We start from the raw sequence: 16,046 nt of genomic DNA, 5'->3' as shown, positions 1-16,046 counted from the left end.
ACAGGCCTCTGAGGGTTTTTGAAGAAAGAATCTATAATCCTTTTGGGTTTAACCATTAGGCAAATTTAGCTTCCTGGTTTCAGAAAGAGAAAACACACCCACAAAAAGAAAAACCCAGGCCCGTGGGAACAAGTAACTTCCTCCTCCTGGGGCTACTTGAAAACCTTAATCTGCCTGTCATGAGTGCCTTTCCTGCTCAGCATGAGGCTGGCTGGGGAGGCATCCAAGAGGCACAGGGGTAGTGGAGACAGAACACGCCAGCTTGGAAAAGTGACTGAATACACTTTGGCTGAGAGGTAGGTTTGGAACGTGGCTCTCAAGACCAAGAAACTGGTGAGAGACAGCTTTCTAATCCTGCGTGCACCTGGGGAATGAAGGACTCAAGCCATTGTGCTGCCCCCCCCCCCCCCCTGTCATCTAACACATCTTGGAACTGAAAAATAGAATTCTTCATTTTTTACTCGCTGGGTGACAAAATCTGGGAAAAGCCAAAGCCAAGGGAAAAAGAAATATCCACAAACACAGAACTCATTTTCCTGCCAAATATGTGAGTGTGTGCTGCTAATACTAATACAGTAAAGCGATTTAGCGGGTTAATTGAGGGGAGCCCAGTGTGGGTTGGGGAAAGGTCTACAGTCTGGGCCACTTAAATTTTAGTAAAGCAAAGAGAGGGGAAGAATTGAGATGGAGACAAGGGAGCTCAACTAGGAGTGCTCTGGAGTGCTGTGAAAATTGGAGGGGCTTTAGTTGTGGGTGGAAGCCACCCTCACCGAGACTCCTTAGCAATTTTTATTTAGCAGTTTTGTTTGTGCCAAAGGTTGCAGGAGCCTTTCTTCACTTGAGTATGATAATGTCACTATGATCTGGCTCTCCTCGTTTTAGGGGACAGGGAGGGAAAACGGGAAGTAACACATTGTTCGCTTGTTTTGGGAGAAGCATTTAGCAGATGCTATTTCGTTTAATCCTCACGGCAACCGTTCAAGAAGGAATATTATTTATATTTTAGAGACGAGTAAAGTGAAGCTTAATTAAGTAACTTGCTGATGTTTATGTGGCAGTTAATAAACAGAGGAACCAGATTGGACCCAGATTTTCTCATCCCAAAGCCCGAAATTATTTTTTTAATGTAGAGATTTTTGGCTCAAATTCTTCGAATGGTCACAGATTCCCAGTTTACGGGGGCATTTTGGTTGTTTTCGTAGTCGTGGCATGTCTGAAACTAAAAGAGTTTTGGAGACTAACATTTACTGATCACCCATTAAAAAACAAATAAAATCTGAGTAATTAATTTTACTTCTAGAATAGCTTCCGATTGGGATTTCTAAGTTCAATTTTAATTCAGTAAATGGTGTTTTATTGCTAAGTTGGTAACTGGATAGTGGATCTGTGTGTGTTTGGGTGGTGGAAGCAAGGTAGTCTACAAAAAGGTGGAATAGTCAGTTTCTGCCCTTGAGAAGTTTCTAGCCTAGGCCAAGAGAGCTGTACACACATTTCCAGACAGGCAATTTAAAAGTTACCTAACAATATAAAGTAGTACTGAAAGAGATGTCTTAGGGCTTGTACCTTAGTTCCAAAGTGTAGAGAGAAGAAATCAGAGGGAGAGAAGGATGTCACCTGAGGGGACCAGGCAAGATGGGGCGTGCATTAGTTTTCAGAGGATACATAGGATTTCCCTAAATGGGTAAGAGCCAACAAGTCAGTCAAGGCAGGATGCTGCTGCTGTGTCAGTACGTACATGTGTCCACCAAGGAGTCTTCCATTGGGAGTAACACAGGTGATGGTGAGGTAGACTGTGCCCAGGCTATCAGGGGCTGGGTGGCAAGTTAAATACTTGAGATTTTATCTTATTGGCAATGGCAGTGGGGCTGATGGCAGTATTATGGGTGTTGGTATGACCCTAATAACTATAATTAGTACCTGATATTTGTTGAGCAGTTGTTCTACTGGGTGCTCTATTCAACAAATGAACATTTATAGGACACTTCCAAGTGCCCAGCACTGCTGTCTGCTCTGGCAGGCACCAGTATCCAAAACTAACAACAGTCCCTGCTCTCGGGGAAGGAGAGACAGACAGATGATAAAATAAGTTTTGTAATCTGAATTCTTATGTAGAGAGACATAAACAGGGAAGTGGGCCGGGTGGGGATGAATGAGAGGACATCACCATTGTAAAACTGAGCTCTGTGTGCATGTATTAACTCACTGAACCAGTGAAATAATAGAAGGTGGTCTGCAGGACTTTGAAAATAGAGTGACGTGAAAATAATGTAATTTGCAAAGATGAGCAAAGAGTAGGGGAAGGACTAGCTAGGACGCAACTGCCACGATCAACGCTGGTTATCCCTGAAATGCTACGAAGTTAGTAATTAATATCACGTAGGGTTTTGTAGAGAAAGAAGACTAAAGTAGGAAAAACCACCGGAATGCACAATTTATCTGATCCCCACTTTTCCCTAAGCTTCGAAACCAAGCACAATTATTTTGCAGAAGGGACAGTGCTTGGTGGAGAGTTGTTTCTACTGCATAAAGTGTGACATGGAAGTCACAGAGATGACAGAGGTTCTGAGCTGAGCCTGGGTGAGTAGGATGGGGAGAAAAAAGGAGACATTTTCACTAAGAAAAATGGAAATTCAACGGAATATCTGTCATGCTGTTTCCATGATTCGAAAATTTCTGACATTAATTGGGGGCATCCTCTAATATATTCATACTGAGAATCGGCGGTTTCTCCTTACAACGGGGTAGGCAATACCAAGTTGAAGGTGGTGGATTCCCAGTACCAGGAGACCTTCCCCCCCCCCCCCCCCCCGCTGCACCCGCACAGTGGCCCCACCCTCAGCTCTTTCTGCCTCACTGCCCAGGCTGACAGCACCCACCTGCTCTGTCCTGTCCTGCCATCTGTTGCTGCTCACGTTTTAAAGATCACTGACCCTGAGTGTGTCAGTAATTTTTACGTGGCGATCCTAGAGCAGAAGAAACACCAAAGAGTTCCATTTGTTAGGTTGTTAGGTCCAAGCAACCTGATATGTATTTGCTATAACAACCTAGTACCATCTGAATGAATAATACACAAACGCCGAAGGCGAAAAATACTATTTTTATGCTATTCTTAAATGAACACAATTGTGCCCTAGCGGGATGTGTATACCTATGTGGTGCAGCCTTTCAGCTTTTGGAATTGTGTTTGGACACCACCACCCTTATTTTCTGTTCCACGTCGGTCTTCATGTTTCTGTTCCATGTGATACTTCCTTTTTATCACAGCAACCACAGAAAACCCTGTTTCACACAGATACAAAGTTGTTGAGAGGCATACGGTACAATCTATTGAGACTGAGCTACCTTGAGCTATTAGTTCTCATAGTGTCCAACAGATGTCATTACTTTCCCTTGAAAGTTTGAAATATCCCCAGGCACCCCTCGAGTTTGCTGCAGCACTCTGGGTGCCTTGGCACACAGTTTGGGAACTATGGTACAGGCCTGTTCTCTGCTGCTTTTTCTTTTCCTCACCCTTCTGACACTTCTTGGCCAGAAGTAACTCTGGACCAGCCATGGCCTCATTTCCTCTCTTTTTCTTGTGGACTCCTGGCGTGAATCTCTCAAGTCCACTTCTGGTATCTTACACCACACTTGATAAGTCACTATTTGTCTTTAAGCTTAGTCCAAAGAATTGTTTCCAGTGCTCCTTCTTCCTCACATCTTTTGTGAGTCAAATCATGGCCCTGTGACCTCAGGCCTTCTGGGTTAGAATCATTGCCTGGTTTTTTAACCATCATACTTTATTGACCACAAGCTCACATGGGTGCCAGGCCACGGGGGAGACGGGCTTCCCATACCTTCATCTCTCTTGAATACATTGAATGTCCCCCACAACCCCATGAGGATGAGTGCCGTGACCAGTCCCTTCCTGTCTGAGGAAACTGAGGCGGGCTGACATCAAGGCATGGCAGCAGGACAGAATGCCATACGGGTTTTGCGTGTCTCCCAGATAATGAGGAAATCCCAGAGGTTACTCTGGGTGGAGATAACTAGGATAAATAAGTGGCTCACTGTATCTGATTTTTTTTTAAGATTTTATTTATTTGAGAGAAAATAAGAGAGAGAGAGAGAGAGGGAACAGGGAGTCCTATGTGGGACTCAATCCCAAGACTGTGGAATCATGACCAGCGCTGAAGGCAGATGCTTAACAAAGCCATCCAGGCACCCCTCACCATGTTTGATTTTTAACTTTACAGTCATGTTTTTTTAAAGGTAAAACACTGTAGTGCTTTTTAAAAGATTTTTGTTCATTTATTTTACAGAGAGAACACACATGAGAGTGGTGGTTGGGGAGGAGTAGAGGGAGAGAGAGAAAGAGACTCCTAAGCAGACTCCCCAGTGAGCGCCGAGCCTGACTAGGGGCTCGATCCCATGACCCTGAGATCACCACTTGCCTGAGCTGAAATCAAGAGTCAGATGCTGGGGTGCCTGGGTGGCTCAGCCAGTTAAGCAGCTGCCTTTGGCTCAGGGCGTGATTCCAGAGGCCTGGATAAAGCCTCTCATTGAGCTCCCTACTCAATGGAGAGCCTGCTTTTCCCTCTCCCTCTGTTACTCCCCCTGCTTGTGCTCTCTCGGCCTCTCTCTCTCTCTCTGTCAAATAATTAAATAAAAATCCTAAAAAGAAAAGTCAGATGCTTAACCGACTGTGCCACTCAGGCACCCCAACACTGTAGCTTTTGGTAGACATTTTGTCAATGGAGAAGGAGAAGAATAAAAACTGACCCACCATAGAAGGATAAAAGTGTTTTTATTTCTATTTGAATTTGAATTTAAAATTCCTTTCCAAACTATATATGTGATCATAATGTATATAAAACTGATCTTGCTTTTTTTTTAAAAGTTACATTATAAATATTTTTTTAAAAATTCAGGTACATTATTCTTTTAGCTATCCTTAAAAAAATTCTTAATCACCATCAAGGTGCTACTTGCATGTAACTTAAAAACCAAAACAGCTAACAAGCTTTAACAAGACTCCTACCGGGGATCCCTGGGTGGCGCAGCGGTTTAGCGCCTGCCTTTGGCCCAGGGCGCGATCCTGGAGACCCGGGATCAAATCCCACGTCGGGCTCCCGGTGCATGGAGCCTGCTTCTCCCTCTGCCTATGTCTCTGCCCCCTCTCTCTCTCTCTGTGTGACTATCACAAATAAATAAAAGTTAAAAAAAAAAAGTTAAAAACAAAACAAGACTCCTACCCCAGCTTCTTATTGTCCCCCATCTACTTTTACTCACTAGTTCCAACCACTTTCTTGTCCTCGATTTCAGTGGCTTTACAATAGTCTCTTACACGGACCACATCCTTTACACACCTACTCCTGGCCTATCTTTACTTGTTTGACTTACTGAACTGCAGTTGATGGTGGCGGTTCTGCAGGATTACTAATTGCTGATAAAATCCTGTTCACTGTGCAAATGTATATGTGTAAACTCAGGTCTACATTATCACATGTACTTTGCCTTGCCATTTTTATAAGCCTAACTCAGTTTCCCCTTTCATTTATGATAAATGGCCATATAGGCCTATTGTTAGGATTTATGGCTTTATTTTGAAACATTAATAGAGCTCCCATCTTTTACCAGTATTTTCCCAACCTAATGATTTAGAAGTTTAGGAATTCAGCTAAGAAGATTTAATGAAATTCTATTGTATTTTACTCCATAGTTTTTAAGACAGGTAACTGCCTGCCCTTGATAATTGAAAACCTTGGGAGTGTTCAGAAGGAGCATGGCATATGGATGTATGCAAATTTTCTCAACAGAAATATGTTCAAAATTGAGGCTTTGTTTTCTGAAATAAGGACTCAAAGTATATGGTACCTATTCTGTCACAATATACTTAACAAATTAATAGATTATTTTTTTAGGGCAGTTTTAAGTTTACAGAGTGGCTTATTGATTGGAAAGTACAGAGAGTTTCCCATACATTACTCACTACCCCCCAGCTTCCCCAAATTATTAGCATCTTGCATCAGTATGGTACATTTGTTACAACTGATGAGACAATATTGGTACATTATTACTAATGAAAGTCCAGTTTTTATTAGGGGTCACTCTGTGTTATGCATTCTGTGGATTTTAAGGAATATATCATGACACGTATCCATCATTACAGTATTGTGTAGAATGGTTCACAGCCCTAAAAAAATCCCCTGTGCTCCACCTATTTATCCCTTCCACCCCCTAAATTATTGGTAAGCGCTGATCTCCTTACTGTTTCCTGTGAACAGTGCTGTTTTACCTTTTCCAGAATGTTATGTAGTTGCAATCATTGCAGTAGTAGCTTTTTCAGGTGGGCTTCCCTCCTTGAGCAGTATGCCTTTACTTACTTCTTCTCCTTGTCTTTTTGTAGTTTGATGGCTCATTTCTTCTTATTTATGAATAATATTTTCTGTATGGATGTACCATCATTTCTTTGTCCATGCTCCTAGGGAAGTACTTCTTGACTGCTTCCCAGTTTTGGCAGTCATGAATAAAGTTGCTATAAACATTCATGTACAGTTTTTGTGTGAACTTAAGTTTTCAATTCGTTTCAGTAAACTCTAAGAAGTACAATTACTGGGGCACCTGGGTGGCTCAGTGGCCGAGGAATGACTGGGTGGTGGCTCAGCAGTTGAGTGTTTGCCTTCAGGTCAGAGCACGATCCCAGAGACCTGGGATCGAGTCCCACATCGGGCTCCCCATGGGGAGACTGTCTCTCCCTCTGCCTATGTCTCTGCCTCTATGTGTCTCTCGTGAATAAATAAGTAAAATCTTAAAAAAAAAAAAAAGTACACTTACTGAATTGTATTGAGAGAAAACTTAGTTTTGTAAGACACTGTCAAGCTTTCTTCCAAAGTGGTGGTACCATTTTTAAGCTCCCCCAGCAGTGAAGGAGAGTTCTGTCGCTCTATGTCTTCAACAGCATTTGGTGTTATCAGTGTTTTGGATTTTTGCCATTTGAATAGGTCTGTGGTGCTATATATCATTATTGTTTTAATTTGCAATTCCTTCATGATGTGTGGTGTTTAGCAACCTTTCATATGCTTATTTGCCATCTGTATATCTTCTTCAGTGGTGTCTATTCAGATCTTTTGCACATTTTTAGATTGGATTCTTTGTTTTCTTGTTACTGATTTTAAAGTCTTTGTTATCTTTTGGCTACCAGTTCTTCATTTGTGTTTTGCAGAGATTTTCTCCCAGTCTATAGCTTGTCTTTTTGTTTCCTTAAGAATCTTCCACAGAGCAGAAGTTTTAAATTTTTTTTTTAGAAGTTTTAAATTTTAACCAAATCCAACTTACTAATTTTTTTTCATGGAATATGCTTTGGTGTTATATCTAAACGTCATCATCAAACCCAAGGTCATCTAGATTTTTTCCTGTGTTATCTCTAGGAGTGTGAGGCTTTTGCATTTTACATTTAGTTCTGTTATTCATTTTGAGCTAATTATTATAAAAGATGTAGGATCTGGGTCCAGATCAAATTCTTTTCATGCAGGTGTTGAGTTGTTCAATGCCATTTGTTGAAAAGACTGTCATTTCTCCACTGAATTGTATATGTTCCTCTGTCAAACACCAGTTGACCATATTTCTGTATGTCTATTTCCAGGTTCTCTATTCTGTTTACAATAAACTTTTAAGTGAATTTTTGTGTTAAATCAGTGAAGATAAAACACATTTTCATTAGAGGGGAATGGGTGGAATAGATCATTTTTACTGTTTCTTCTAGTTTTATCTCATGAGACTAGTTTATATTGAAGTATAGAGTCAGGCTGTTGATTTTCTCAGAAAAAGTTTCTGGGTCAGGCCTCCTTGGCGGCTCACTAGGTTAGGCGTCTGCCTTCGGCTCAGGGGTCCTGGGATGGAGCCCAGCATCAGGCTCCTTGCTCAGCAGGGAACCTGCTTTTACCTTTCCCCCTGCTTGTGCTCTCTTTGTCAAATAAATAAATAAAATCTTTTTTAAAAAAGTTTCTGGGTCAGTTCCAACAGACCAGATCTGTATGTATGTCTTTGTGAGTCTACCTATTTCTGTGGGCAGGCCTCTGGCAGACATCTACTGCACAAGATTTCTGCCTCTGACCCTTCAGTTTCACGATGGGCTACTAAACCTGTCTTGCAACTGTTGACTAACAAAGCATTTTGTTCTACCCAAGTCTGTAACAGAAAATATATTTAAGGTCATTGCTAGTAATTAAAACATCTGATTTCCTGCCATGTAACTTTCATCAGGGGACATTTGGCAGCATCTGGAGACATTTTTGGTTATCACGACTCATGAGGAGGTGGGGGAGAAGGAGGTGGGATGTGTTACTAGCTCCTTGGGTGGAAGCCAAGGAGGCCGCGAACTACCCTACAATGCACAGGACAGCCCCCACAACAAATAATATTGGGGAGTTTGAAATGTCAGTAGTGCTGAGGTTGAGAAATTCTGTTGTAGAATAGCTGACTTATTTATATCTGTGGCATGTTTTCCTTTTTGCCTTAACCTCTAGAAAACCTATGTTTTTGTAGATTTACAGCCTATATCTAACAATTGTGCCAAAACTTACAGTGTGCTATAACATTCAGCTTCCTTTAGCTGTCTTGGGCTTAATTTCACTTTTTTCTGATTCCATAGTAGTCTGCATTATGTTGTATGCACTATGTAAAGCTGTCTTAACCCTTAAAGTGGAATATAAATACATAGTTTTATATATTTATGAATCTATGTGGCTGCATTCTTGATCGCAAAGATCTGACGCTGTACACACAGTTGATGTTTATTACTCTTCTTGGTTGGTGGTACATACATAATTCAAACTCTGCTTTTCATTTCCTCTTCTGGTCCTTTAAATGACACATTTGATACATAAGCTTCTGTGATACATAAGTTTCCATGAGCTCATCTCGTTTTCAGTGTGTTCCCTTTTATTGTTAAGAGAAACAAAACCAAAAAACCCCATTGTTTCAGCAATCTTCTGTTGTCTTCCTCTGTGTGAAATTGCTCAATTAAGAGTTATGCAAATTGGGATCAGCCATGTAAGTGAGGCTTCTTGCTGTACATTGATCCAGGGGAATGTCACCCATCTCTGGCATGTTTGTCATCAGCACACTGAACATAAGAGTGTCAAGACCCCGGGCTTCCCTCTTCCCTCTCAGCCCCTTGCTTGCTTGCTTCCCATCAGCCATACCAGATCCTTTTCTGCCCCTCGCCTCATTCCAGCACAGGACCTTTGCATAGCCACTTTCTTCCACCTCCACCTTCCTTCCCTGAGTCCTTCCAACTTTGCTAGGTGTCCAAGACAAGGGGCCACTGCCTCTTATGTTCACATGGCCTGAGTGGCTGTCACCTCTTGAGACACTTGACAGAGCCCTTGCTGTCTTTTCAGAGCCTACTTAGGTGCATCTCCTGGATGTTGGGCCGATTTCCTTATGTCTGTTAAGAATCTTTATGATTGACAATTTATTTCTGTTTAAATTCTTAGCAAAGACAATGACTCCAGCTGCAGCCTCTCCAAATTCTTTACTTCCACGGATTATCAATATTTGAAAGATCTTAGGCCATGGGTTCAGATTCTCTTGTTTATTGTATTTCCAATGCTGTACTTTTCATCCCCATGACTTATTCACTTTATTTATTTATTTGTTTATTTATTTAGCCTATTTTCCTTATTCACTTTATGGTTGGAATTTTGTAACTTTTAATGTTTTTCACCTGTTTTGCCTATCTCCCTTCCCACTCTCCTCTGGTAACCACCAGTTTTATGAGTCTATATCTGTTTGTTCATTCATTTTTTAGATTCTAGATATAAGTGAAGTCATACGGTCTTTGTCTTGCTCTGTCCGACTTACTATTTCACTCAATATAATACACTCTAGGTCCGTCTATGCTGTTGCAAATGGCGAGATCTCATTCCTTTTTATGGCTAACATTCCTCTGTGTGTGTGTGTGTATGTATGTGTGTGTGTACCACTTCTTCATCTATTCATCCACTGATGGACATTTCATTTGCTTCCATATCTTGGCTATTGTAAATAATGAAGCAATAAATATAGGGTGCATATATCTTTTTGAATGCCCCATGTGAGACCCTGCACTGGGCATGGAGCCTGCTTAAGATTCTCACTTCCCAGCAGCCCAGGTGGCTCAGCGGTTTAGCGCTGCCTTCGGCCCAGGGCGTGATCCTGGAGTCCCAGGATCGAGTCCCACATTGGGCTCCCTGCATGGAGCCTGCTTCTCCCTCTTCCTGTGTCTCTGCCTCTCTCTCTCTCTCTCTCTCTCTGTGTCATGAATAAATAAAATCTTTAAAAAAAAAAAAAAGATTCTCACTCCCTCTCCCTCTGTCCCTCCCTGCTTTAAAAAAAAAAAAAAAAGAACATTTCTTAAAAGCCATTAATACAAACTTTCAAAAGCTTTAAAACAATTACTTTTGATAAAAATCCTTATTCCCTTAAGCTATTAAAGCCACTTCAACTAATACACGGTCGTAAAAGTAAGCTGCCCCACAACAAACAGCTGCACAATAAATACCCTTTTTTACAGAGCTTTGTGTAACTGACCAGTTGTTTTCATAGAAACAACGTATTGCTACGAGTGGGATGCTAAGAAGCACACACATCTTAAAGGACTTTAATGCGAATTGTCAAGGTAAAGATAGTATCATTTACTCTCTCATGCCAGGCTCAACCATTTCATTTCATGGTGAGGAAATTAGAGCCCAGAGAAGAAAGTGGTTTTGTCCATAATTACAGGTCTGTCACGGCTGGACCTTGCAGCCCTGCTTCCCGAGGCCTAATTTGCTGCACTTGTCGTTATCCGCTGCCCTCTTCCAGGCAGGAGTCCAATTCCCCTTCAGCGTACCTGCTCTAGATTCCAAACGTTCAGGTTTTTGAATCCTCACCTACCTCTTTAATTGTCTTTTCTGGACTCACTGTAATAAATCCCGTGACTAAAACTGTGTTGGCTTATTAAAGTGCTGATACACGCAGTCAATTTGCTCTTTCTGTGCATCATTATTTCAGAATATCTCAGTATCAGCTTAACATTATTTGTGCTATGCATTCATGTTACAGCTGGATCTTACTGTTGCTGTGCGTATCACAGCATATAATAAAAAGAAAAATGCTTTCAAACCAGATAAGGACATTGGCAAACATAAGGTAAATTCAAATGTGTCAGATTCATCTGATCAGATCAGATCACAGAAACATCAAGAAAATTGAATGAAGAGGAAGCCAGCCATACCTCACTGAATCTCCCTTGGGGGTAAGAGGGAGCATATTTTTGAATTAATTTTTTATTGATACATACCACAAATTCACCCTTTTAGGGAGGGACGCCTGGGTGGCTCAGTGGTTGAGTGTCTGCCTTCAGCTCAGGTCGTGATCCCAAGGTCCCTGGATGGAGTCCCGCATCGGACTCCCCACCAGGAGCCTACTTCTCCCTCTGCCTATGTCTCTGCCTCTCTCTGTGTGTCCTTCATGAATAAATAAATAAAATCTTTAGGGATGCCTGGGTGGCTCAGCGGTTGAGTGTTTGCCTTCACCCCCAGGGCGTGATCCTGGAGTTCTAGAATCGAGTCCCACATCAGGTTCCCTGCAAAGAACCTGCTTCTCCCTCTGCCTGTGTCTCTGCCTCTCTCTCTTTCTCTCTGTGTCTCTCATGAATAAATAAATAAAATCTTTAAAATAAATAAAATCTATTTAAAAATTCACCCTTTTAAAGTGTACAATTCAGTGAGTTTTAGTAGACTCCCAAGGTTGTAAAACCATCATCACTATGTAATTCCAGAATCCTCTGAATGTTGTGTGCATTTTGCTTGCAGAATATACACACTGCAATCTGGCTGTGCAAAAACAATGAGAAAAAAAGACTTTACATTCTTTAATTATCTCTCTTCATCCCTCTGAATAGCAGTAGGTAGTAAAGCAAGCTTAAGTTTACCAGCAGGGTTTGAATTTTTTCCAATTTAGGTTTTTGGGTTTTTTTTTTTTCCCCATCGTGCTGCCACTTCAAGATAGGATCTTCGACCTTCACGTTTCTTCTCCTGCTCCCTTCTAAGATTAGTAAGTTCTTAAGTCAATACAGCATTTCTGTTGTGCTATTTTGGGAGAAAAAAAAGCCACAGATTCTCTTCATGGTCTTTGTATGTCTGCTGACATATGACTGGGCACTGCTGATTGTGGAGAGTGGATCACATCAGGATACTTGGAAAATTCCAGATCCCCTTATAGCTTCAACAGGCTGACAGCCTCCCTGTGTGCTTCATTCACCCCGTTTGAGGTGGGAAGCAAAGAGGGAGGCAGCAAATATTCCAGACCTACCAACTCCTCCAGGCTGGCTCTAAGTGTACAGACATAAAACTACTAGGTGTTTTTTTTTTTTTTTTAAGATTTTACTTATTTATTCATGAGAGACACACAGAAAGAAGCAGAGACACAGGCAGAGGGAGAAGCAGGTTCCCTGCGGGGAACCTAATGTGGGACTCGATCCCAGGACCCCGGAGATCACGACCTGAGCCAAAGGCAGACACTCAACCACTGAGCCACCCAGGTGCCCCAAACTACTAGATGTTCTAAAAGCCACTTCCCACCCCATCCATTGCCTTTCCCAGTTGGCCCTTAATGGTAAAAGTGGGTAGGGGGTGGCCCCCTTGGGCACATGTTCTACCCCACTCTTACTCTTCGTAATGCTTCTTTCAGGCTCCTTTTTCTCACCTTCTATAACTCAAGAAGTGCTTGTAAAGCACACCGCCCTCCCTTCTGGGGGTGGGGGCAACCTTCGTCACAGACTGGAGATGATAATCCACATCCTAGAGCAGCCCTGTGATCTGAGTTGTCAAGGATTTGCTCTTAATATGGAACCCAGAGGAACACCAGGAGCTGGGATTGCCAGATACCAAAATGACATTGACTTAATTGCTCCAAGACACTGTTCCCACTACATGTGGTATTTAATCCTTAGGGACCTCATATTAGAGGCTGGTCAATGCCAGGGTCTGGACCCAGGTGAACCTGGGTTACCAGCTTACTAACTGTGCCAACAATGGTTTTCTGGGAGACTTCATACAAGAAAAAATACCGAGAAGGTTCGAAAATTATCATGACACACAAAGGAGAGAAATCTTAGTTGTTTAAGTAAAGAGAGTCTGGCTATACCTTTTTCTTTCTTTCTTTCTTTTTTTTTTTTTTTAAGATTTATTTATTTATTTATTTATTTATTTATTTATTTATTTATTTATTCATGATAGACATAGAGAAAGAGAGAGAGAGAGAGAGAGAGGCAGAGACACAGGAGGAGGGAGAAGCAGGCTCCATGCCGGGACCCCGACGTGGGACTCGATCCCAGGACTCCAGGATCGTGCCCTGGGCCAAAGACAGGCACTAAACCGCTGAGCTACCCAGGGATCCCTGGCTATACCTTTTTCAATTCTATCTTTTTCAAAAAGAATTTAGGAAAGTTGGCAAAAAAAGAAAAAAGAAAAAAAAAAAGAAAGCTGCTTAAGGTAGGAACTGATGGAGTTGATTGTGAGTTTGGTTCTGGAGCTTTCTCCTCTGCTGGTCTGAACCTACCTCTGAGGCTTCTCTGACCCATTTGCTCTCTGGTAGGTTGAAGAAAACATGACAACTCTTTCCTAGACTTTGTTTCTCTGAAAACATCTCTGATGTCTCATTCATGAAAGTAAAGTGAGAAGGAAAACAATCAAAGTGTGTCAAAAAGGCTTTGATTTGGGCTCCCAAAGTAAGGCTCTTGAGTTAAATTACTGGTCCTGGAATGCAAGCGTGAGGCATGGAGGACATTATTTTAGGGATTCATTCCTATGAATGACCCTTGAACCAAACCCAGCCAATTTTGGAAGCTCAAGATCACTTTTGTTTGGGATGGTTACTGGTTACCACCCATCCTTTAGTCCTTGGGACTTCCTTTCTCTTGGTCTCTTTTTGATAAACTCACTATTTTAGAGATAAAACTCACTCCCCAGAGAGGCAGCAAGGGCTTGGGTGGGTAAAGTGCAGCTCTGAATCCTATGGCCCAAGCTCCACTTTTACTAAGACCTTTGATAACCTGGCACAAATTCACATCAGGGCTTTGCTTTCCTTGTCTGGGCAATGCCAGGTGCAAAGTAGGTAATTACATGTTCTTCTCTTTCTTCCCTACCCCCATAGGCATTTCTAGTAACTCCAGGATGACCGCTTCATATTGCAAGGTCAGGCAAGTGGTCGATAACATAGCAGGAAGATTTCAGAGCTACTGGGAATACTCAGGGCAAATGAAAGCAGTCAGTTGGGGAAGTGGTGGTGAAGTTTAACACCCCTGCCAAAAGTTTTTAGTTTCTTTTTGGTGGCTGCTAGAATAAAGAGAGAAAATTTACGAATCATAGTAAAAACAAAACGTGATACCACCACAGTTTCTTTTGTAAAGGCTAGAAACTGAGGTTCTGAGGGGTTAAATTCTAGTAACTTTGTTTTTAAATGTTAAGATCTAAGATTGCATGGAATTGTTAAAACATGGATTCAGCTTTCATAGGGGGAAGTGGCATCTAGTTTCCTACTTTTCGTCTCACTGAGATCTGATAATACAAGAAATTAGTGATTTCAAGATTTTTATGTAGCAGTCAGGGAGGTGATTTGTATGGACTTGAACTACACGTTGAAAAGTATAGGTTGAAATATAATATATGGGAGGTACCCCATAAACTTACCTTTTAAGCTTAGGAAATCTATGACAAACAAAATATTATCAAAAACATATGTAAGGTGCAAACTTAAGAACCTCTCTCACCGAACAGCTTCCTTCCCCACTCCTTAATTACCGAGTAATGCATACATTCACATTCAGGTCATCCAGGAATACCAAAGTATACAGCAGAGTTGGTGTAGCATATAAGGTGCTTGCCCAAAATAGAGGAGGTGGGGGGAGGAAGAAAATGTGCATTCATTTATATGATCTCAGTAGCCTGGGTGCCACCTTGCAGGTGGGACAGGGGATGTGCTCCTATTATTCCCTCTTTGGGGTGGGGCTGGGGGGTTGTGCTGTGCTTCTCATCAACGGGAGTGTTTCTCTCGCACTTTTGGAGGGAAAACTAGCATTTAGATGGCATTTATTTATGTCTTTAACGCACATACATTTAGCTCTTACTGTGTGCTGTTTTAAGCATACTTCTAAGCACTTTACAAATATCCATAATTTAATGGATTTAATCACTGTAACAATACATTGAGCCAGATAAAGTCATCTCCATTTTTCAGAAGGATGCTGAAGGACAGAGAGGTTTGGCAACTTGCCCAAGATCACACAGTTAATGATTGATGAACTCAGGATTTGAGGTCAGCAAGCCAACTCTACAGTCCTTACTCCAAAATATCTTGTAAATTTTAGTATCTTCCTTAGGAATTTCTAAGAGAAAATTTCTGTATAGGATCTTTTACCTTACAAGTGGCCTTTAGAACCTAACTAACATGGTGGTGGGTATCCTCGCAGACTCTTTCTCTGTGGATATGTAGATACCCTTTCGTAAGGATACATGTGCATAACTATGTATGTCAATCAATCAATAATGATTGGTGATCAAGAATGCCCAAATTAAGCAAATCTCTTTTAATTCACCCTACTCTCAGAATACATCAGTTTGATCCAATTTAATGAATTTTCTCCAATTGATGGATGTCTAGATGATCTTTCTGTATAATACACAAAACAATCATATGAACATCCTTGAGCCCTATTCAAGTGTATCTCAGGAACAAATCCTCTAAAAGTCCTTATCATAAAAACAAACTACACCTGACCACCATGGGAAGTGATGTATGTGTTAGCTAACTGTATTGTGGTCATCATTTCATAATATGTAGTATATGAAATCATTATGTTATGTACCTTAAATTCACACAGAGTCATGTGTCAGTTATAACTGCATTAAGCTAGAGGGGAAAAAAGGAACAAATCTGATCCCCAAAAGTAGAATTCCAAGTAGACTGTTGCTTCTTTGTTGAATACATGGATAATTGTAAGGCATTATTGGATCTGACCACAGGTGGCAGGGTGATGAATG

The 16,046-nt window shown here is 41.4% G+C and overlaps 1 protein-coding gene across 5 annotated transcripts in view; it reads left to right on the top strand.

Annotated features, from left to right (window-relative positions):
- The window catches only part of LYN (LYN proto-oncogene, Src family tyrosine kinase), a 117,134-nt gene that overhangs the window by 34,230 nt on the left and 66,858 nt on the right, over positions 1-16,046 (top strand). The window contains exon 1 of one of the 5 annotated variants that reach the window (XM_041769068.1): positions 26-296. The exons of 3 other annotated variants lie outside the window; for them this stretch is intronic. The gene's annotated coding sequence lies outside the window, so the exon portion shown is untranslated. Of the gene's footprint in view, positions 1-25; positions 297-16,046 lie in introns of those variants that run through there. One more of the 5 variants, XM_041769070.1, reaches the window with a different exon arrangement.

The sequence above is a fragment of the Vulpes lagopus genome, chromosome 9 (assembly GCF_018345385.1).
Source record: "Vulpes lagopus strain Blue_001 chromosome 9, ASM1834538v1, whole genome shotgun sequence".
Taxonomy (NCBI): domain Eukaryota; kingdom Metazoa; phylum Chordata; class Mammalia; order Carnivora; family Canidae; genus Vulpes; species Vulpes lagopus.
The sequence above is the reverse complement of the archived record's forward strand: the minus strand, read 5'-3'. Positions and strand labels throughout refer to the sequence as shown.